The sequence below is a fragment of the Mandrillus leucophaeus genome, unplaced genomic scaffold (assembly GCF_000951045.1).
Source record: "Mandrillus leucophaeus isolate KB7577 unplaced genomic scaffold, Mleu.le_1.0 Scaffold348, whole genome shotgun sequence".
NCBI lineage: Eukaryota > Metazoa > Chordata > Mammalia > Primates > Cercopithecidae > Mandrillus > Mandrillus leucophaeus.
In genome coordinates, this window is record NW_012103676.1 from 1,305,415 (window position 1) to 1,312,687 (window position 7,273).

Consider the following 7,273-nt stretch of genomic DNA (forward strand, 5'->3'; position numbering starts at 1 on the left):
TACATAAACCTAATGACATAGCCTTTCAGACAAAGCAAAAACAAAAGAAAACAGAAAAAAGTTGACAAATCTACAATAAATATAGAATGTTTTAATGCATTTCTGTCATTAATTGGTTTTTCGATTAAGCCAGGAAAAATTTAAACAACACAATTGCCTTCATTTTCTATTATGATTGCAGATAGAATAGGTCTATAAGGAACACTAGGAACACTGGACCTTTTGCAACAGTTCTAGAATATTCATTCTTTTCAAATACACCTGAAACAGTTACAAAACTTGACCAGTTACTAGGTTACAAAGCAAATCTCAAAATATACCGAACAACCAATGTTACGCAAACCACATTCTCTGACCATATGTGATAAAATGATTAATCATGAACAAAACAATACTCCCATATCACTTGTACATTTATAATTTTTCTAAAAAGCATATTTAAAAATAATTCATGGGTTGAAAAAGATAACAAGATAGAAACTAGTAAAGATTTAGTACTAAGCAACAATGAAAAAAAATTGCACATGAAAATTGATAAGATGTAGCTAAAGCAATACTTAGGAATTTATAGCTTTAAATCCATGTACTGAAGGAAGAAGAAGAAACAAATGAGTATTTCACACAATCATATTGGCAAAAATGTAAAACTTAAAAGTTCAAATGCAGTCTAGAATTTGAAATGATAAGAACTTTCATAATGGAGCTGGAGAGAGAGTAAATTGATACAGCTACTTTAGAAAACATCTTGGTAATAGTTGTAGAGTTGGTTCTTTAGGACCCAACAATTCCACTACAAGGAAATAACATATCCTAAAGTAACTCACACTAGGCACAAAACACTTACAGAGTGTTCATAGCTACATTATTTATTATTGCAAAAAATTGGGACCCAACCTATATATAATTATTTATCAATGAGAAAGTAAAAAAATAAATTGTGTATGTGCAAATTATAAATGAATGAATTGATATTATATAGCAGTTAAACAAGCAAACCATAACTGAGTTTAGTTTAATCTCAACCACTTAATGTTGAGTGAGGAAAAAAAGGCATCCTAGAAGGATATGTACAGTGTGATTCCATTTGCTTGTTAATTTTTACTTTAAAAATATATTGGCTTTATTTTCTAGAGCAGTTTTAGGTTTACAGCAGTATTATAGCAATATCTGCTATAAATTTGAATTACATTTATTTTCAAGACTCCAAAATAAGAAAGCAAACAAGAATATTTTGCATTAATTATGGCAAAATAAGATTAACATTAGAATGCATATTTTATTAGTTTATTTTTTTAAGAAAGGGTCTCACTCTGTTGCCTAAGCTGGAGTGCAGTGACATGATTATGGCTCACTGCAGCCTCAACCTCCTGGGCTCAAGCAATCCTCCCACCTCAGCCTCCCAATAAGCTGAGACCACAGGTGCATAGCACAATACCTGGCTAATTTTTTGTGCTTTTTGTAAAGATGGGGTTTTACCATGTTGCGCAGGCTGGTCTGGAACTCATGAACATAAGCAATCTGCTGGCCTTGGCCTCCCAAAGTGCTGGGATTATAGGTATGAGCCACCGTGCTGAGCCTGGAATATTTTATTAAAGACTAAAGTTACTAACAGGTGAACAAGATTATTTTTAGAACAGTGTTTAAAAAATTCTGGGTTTTTTTATTCTTATAAAACAGATTTTGAGGTTCAATCAATCTTCACTGTGGAAAGGAAGACTACCTTTGGGTCTTCCTTTATGGTGAGTTTTATGTTTTTATATTGTTAGTTAGCATCATTTTGTGTCAACTTGAAGAACTCCTTTTAGCATTTCTTGTAAGGCAGGTCTAACGGTGATAAACTCCCACAGCTTTTATATTTCTGGGAAAGTCTTTATTTCTCTTCTTCTCTTTTCTTTCTGCAGGAGTGCTTGGTTAGGTATAATATTCTTGGTTGGCAATTTTTTTTTCTTTTAGAACTTTGAATATATCATCCTACTCTCCTGGCATGCAAGGTTTCTGTTGAGAAATCTGCTGATATTTATATGAAGATTCCTTTGTATGCGACAAATTACTCTTATCTATCTACTTTCTTTTTATTTGTTTTTTGTTTTTTTTTTATTTTTTATTTATTTATTTATTTTTGGAGATGGAGCCTCCCTCTGTCATTCAGGTTGGAGTGCAGTGGCACGATCTAGGCTCACTGCAAGGTCCACCTCCCGGGTTCATGCCATTCTCCTGCCACAACCTCCCGAGTGGCTGGGACTACAGGTGCCACCTGGACTAAAGTTAGCCACCATGCCTGGCTAACTTTTTTGTATTTTTAGTAGAGATGGGGTTTCACGGTGCTAGCCAGGATGGTCTCCATCTCCTGACCTCGTTATCTGCCTGCCTCGGCCTCCCAAAGTGCTGAGATTACAGGTGTGAGCCACTGCGCCTGGCTTATTTTTTATTATTTTTTATTTTTTGAGATGGAGTCTCACTACATCACCCAGATTGGAGTGCAGTGGTATGATCTCAGCTCACTGCAACCTCCACCTCCAAGGTTCAAGCAATTCTCCTGCTTCAGTCTTCCAAATAGCTGGAGTTACACACACTCACCACCATGCCCAGCTGATTTTTGTATTTTTAATAAAGACGGGATTTCACCATGTTGACCAGGCTGGTCTGGAATTCCTGACCTTCAGTGATCCATCCGTCTTGGCCTCCTAAAGTGTTGGGATTACAGGCGTGAACCACTGCACCTGACCTATCTAGCTACTTTCAAAGTTCTCTCTTTGTGTTTAACTTTTGAGAATTCGATTCTGATATATCTCAATAAAGATCTCCTTATATTTAATATTTGTGGTTCTTTGGTCTTTATGGATCTGGATATTCGTTTCCCTCTCCAGATTTAGGAAATTTTTCATTATTATTTCGTATGTAAGCTTTCTTTCCCTTTCTCTTTTTCTGCTCCTTCTGGGACTCCCACAGTATGAATATTAGCTTACTTTTTGGGGTCCTATGAGTTCCATAGGAATTCTTTACTCTTTTTCATTCTTTTTCTGTTTGTTTCTCTGGTTATTTTCAAATGATCTATTTTCAAGCTCACTGATTCTTTATTCTACTTAATTGAGTCCATTGAAACTCTCTACTGAATTTTGCATTTTAGTCATTGTATTCTCAGCTCTAGGATTTTTGTTTGGTCCTTGTATTACTCTGTTTTCATGTTGCTGATAAAGACATACCTGACACTGGTAATTCATAAAAAAAAAAAAGTTTAATGGACTCACAGTTCTATGTGGCTGGGGAGTACTCACAATCATGGCAGAAGGGGAGAGGCATGTCTTACATGGTGGCAGACAAGAGAAAAATGAGAACTAAGTGAAAGGGGTTTCACCTTATAAAGCCATCAGATCTCATGAGACTTATTCACTACAACAAGAACAGTATGAAGGAAACTGCCACCATGATTCAGTTATCTTCCACTAGGTCCCTCCCACAACACATGGGAATTATGGGATCTACAATTGGAGTTTTGGGTGGGGACACAGCCAACCTGTATCAGTTCTTTTTTATGGTTTTGATATAGTTTGAATATGTGTTCCCTCTAAATCTCATGATGAAATGTAATTCCTAGTGTTGGAGGTGGGGCCTGGTAGGAGGTGTTTGAATCATGAGAGCAGATTTCTCATTAATGATTTAGCATCATCTCCTTGGTACTATCCTCACAATAGTGAGTTATGGTGAGATCTGGTTGTTTAAAAGTGCATGGCATCTACTTCCACCTGCTCCTGTTTTCACTTTTCACTGTGTGATGTGTCTGCTCCTGCTTTGCCTTATGCCATGAGGGAAAGTTTCCTGAGGTCTCCCCAGAAGCTGAGCGGATGCCAATGCCATGTTTCCTGCAGAGTTTGCAGAACTGCAAGCCAATTAAACCTACTTCCTTTTTTTTCTTTTTTTTCTTTTTTTTCTTTTTTTTTTGTTTTTTTGAGACAGAGTTTCACTTTTGTTGCCCAGGCTAGAGTGCGATGGTGCGATCTTGACTCACTGCAACCTCTGCCTCCTGGGTTCAAGCAATTCTCCTGCCTCAGCCTTCCAAGTAGCTGTGATTACAGGCATGCACCACCATGTCTGGCTAACTTTTGTACCTTTAGTGGAGATGGGGTTTCACCGTGTTGGTCAGACTGGTCTTGAACTCCGACCTCCAGTGATCCTCCCACCTTGGTCTCCCAAAGTATTGGGATTACAGGTGTGAGCCACTGCACCGGCCTATCTATTTTCTTTACTAATTACCCAGTTTCAGGTATTTCTTTATAGCAAGAATGGTCTAACACAGGTTTCTATCTCTTTGTCGAACTTTTCTTTTTGCTCACATATTGTTTTCCTGATTTCATTTAGTTGTTCTCTTATAGCTCACTGAACTTCTTTGAGACAATTATTTTGAATTCTGTGTCAGGAAATTCATAGATCTCCATTTCCTTAGTATCAGTTACTTTTTATTTATTTGATGGTGTCATATTTGCCTGATTATTTGTGATCTTTGTGGCCTTGCATTGGTATCTGCACATTTGAAGGAATAGGCACCCTTTCTGCTATTTACAGACTGGCTTTGGCAGGAAGAGCCCTTTACTAGTCGGCCCATCTAGAGATTCGGAGCAAGCCATCTGGATGGATCCATGGACAGACTTGCTTCTGGAGTTCTTGTGTGGGCTGGCGTGGTGCCTGGGTCAACAGGTGAAAGTGTATATTGCCCTGGAACCAAGGGACTGGCCTGGTGTTAGGTCCATGGGAGGCATTCTGGAGCCTGTGTCTATGGAAGCTAAACCAGGAACTTAGGACTGTGGGGGCAGGTCAACAGTCCACACCCGTGGGTGTCAGCTTGAAGGCTGGGTTCATGGGGGCCAAGTTGCTGCTAGGATGACCCTTGAGCCTGAGTCTACAGGGGTCAGAGTGGTGCTGGGCTCCACTAGGGCAAATCTTGTTCTGAGATCTGTGGGAGCTGGCCTGGATCCTGTGGCCATGGGGGTAGACCTGGAACCTGAGATTATGGGGACTGGGTTGGCACTAGAGTTTACTGGGGTAGGCTTAGTGTTGGGGTGTGTGGGAAAGTTTGGTGACCATTTCACTCGCCCTCTCCTATGTGGAGGGTATCTCTCCGTTCTGTATGCTCAGGCTGGTGGGGAGAGGTGATGTGGGTAATGTGAAACTGTCTTTCCTACCATCTTCAATGTGTCATTTCTTATTTCTGTCCTCTACCCAAGTGCTGTAATCTCTCACCTGGATTCCTTAGCCCTTATACAGGTATTTTCATGTGTGGATAGTTGTTCCAATTTGTGTTTCTGCAAAAGCTTGAGTACTGGAAATTTCTATTCTAGACTCTTGCTGACATCATCCCATTTATAGTAAGTTTAAAGCTATGCACAATAATACTCTATGTTGGTTACAGTTGCATACTACTTAGTAAAGTAAAATATACATTTGCATGATAACCTTTAAACTTTTTTTTTGTTTGTTTGAGACAGAGTCTTGCCCTGTCGCCTAAGCTGGAGTGCAGTGGTACGATCTCAGCTCACTGTGATCTCTGCCTCCTGGTTCAAGCACCTCAGCCTCCCAAGAAGCTGGGATTACAGGCACAGTCCACCATACCCAGCTAGTTTTTGTATTTTTAGTAGAGATGGGGTTTCACCATGTTGGCCAGGATGGTCTTGAACTACTGGCCTCAAGCAATCTGCCTGCCTTAGCCTCCCAAAGTGCTGGGATTACAGCTGTGAGTCAGTTCACCTGGCTAGATAGTGGTTATTTCTGATAGAAAGGAAGAGGATGGAAATAAAAGTTGTCTCCATAGCATCTTATTTCTCTACCTAGGTACATCATGTTTATTAAGTTATTTTTTATTCATTTCTAAGCATGAGGTAATTAATCATCATTACCCAAATAAAAGGTAAATATTGAGTGAATTTTATTTATTCAGAAAAGAATCTATAGAACACAGACCAAGCCCAATAAGTAGAAGGAAGTAAGTAGTAGAGACAAGAACAAAAATTAAGAGAATGAGATAAAGAAAAAAGGCTAGCTTTTTAGGAAGCTTAATAAAAGAGAGAACTGGCAAACTTGATCAAGATAAAAATAGAGTACATATAAATAAAAAGTATTAGACCTGAAAAAGGGAATGACTAGTGATCCAGTAGAGATGAAAAAATCATAAGAGAACACTATGAACAACTTTATGCCAATGCATCTGAAAACACAAAAAATTTGACTGTTTTTAGAAATGGACTCAAGGTAAAATAGAAAACGTTAATAGACTTATAACCATTAGAGAAGAGAGAAGTATAAAATCTACTAATTCAACATTTTTCTAGGTTAGTTGGATTTATAGGTGTGTTTTGTCACATTTTAAGAAACATCTGATCCCTGACAGGGTGCAGTGGCTCACACCTGTAATGCCAACCCTTTGGGAGCTTAGGGAGGAGGATCACTTGAGGTCAGGAGTTTGAGATCAGCCTGTCCAACATGGTGAAATCCCATTTCTACTAAAAATACAAAAAATTAGCTGGTGTGGTGGTGTGTGCCTGTAGTCCCAGCTAGACTGAGGCACAAGAATTGCTTGAACCTGGAGGCAGAGGTTGCAGTGATCCAAGATCACACCACTGCACTCTAGCCTGGGTGACAGCTCTGTCTCAAAACAAACAAACAAACAAAACCACCCAAAAACATCTGAGCCCAATTGTGTATAAATCATCCAATATAATAATAAGAATAAAAACCTGTCTACTTTTTTATACCCTTGATACATTCCTGAACAGAATTTAAAATATTATAGACTGTTAATAGCTAAAAGATAACTGCAAATTATGTTCTTTATGTTTATTTAGACATTCTAAATAACCTGTTAGCAAAGCAATGTGAATCAAGCAATAAATAAATAAAATAATGCATCATGACTAAGTAGACTTTATTTCAGGAATATAAGGAAGATTTGACACTATAAAGCCTTTAGTTTAATTTATCACATTGACAGAGTAAAAGAGAAAAGTGTAATATTCACCTCAATAGGTAGAGAAAAAGCATTTAATAATAATTCAATACACAATGCTATGGACTGAATTGCATCCCTCTAAAATTAGTGTTTTTAAGCCATAACACCCAATATGATGATTATTGGTCATAGAGTCTTTGGGAGGTAATCATGGTTTATTAGATCATGAGGGTGCGGCCTTTACGATGGGATTAGTGACCCTACAAAAGGAAGAATGCTCTTTCTCCCTTTCTCTCTCTTCCCTGTGAGGATGCATCAAGAAGGCAGCCATCTACT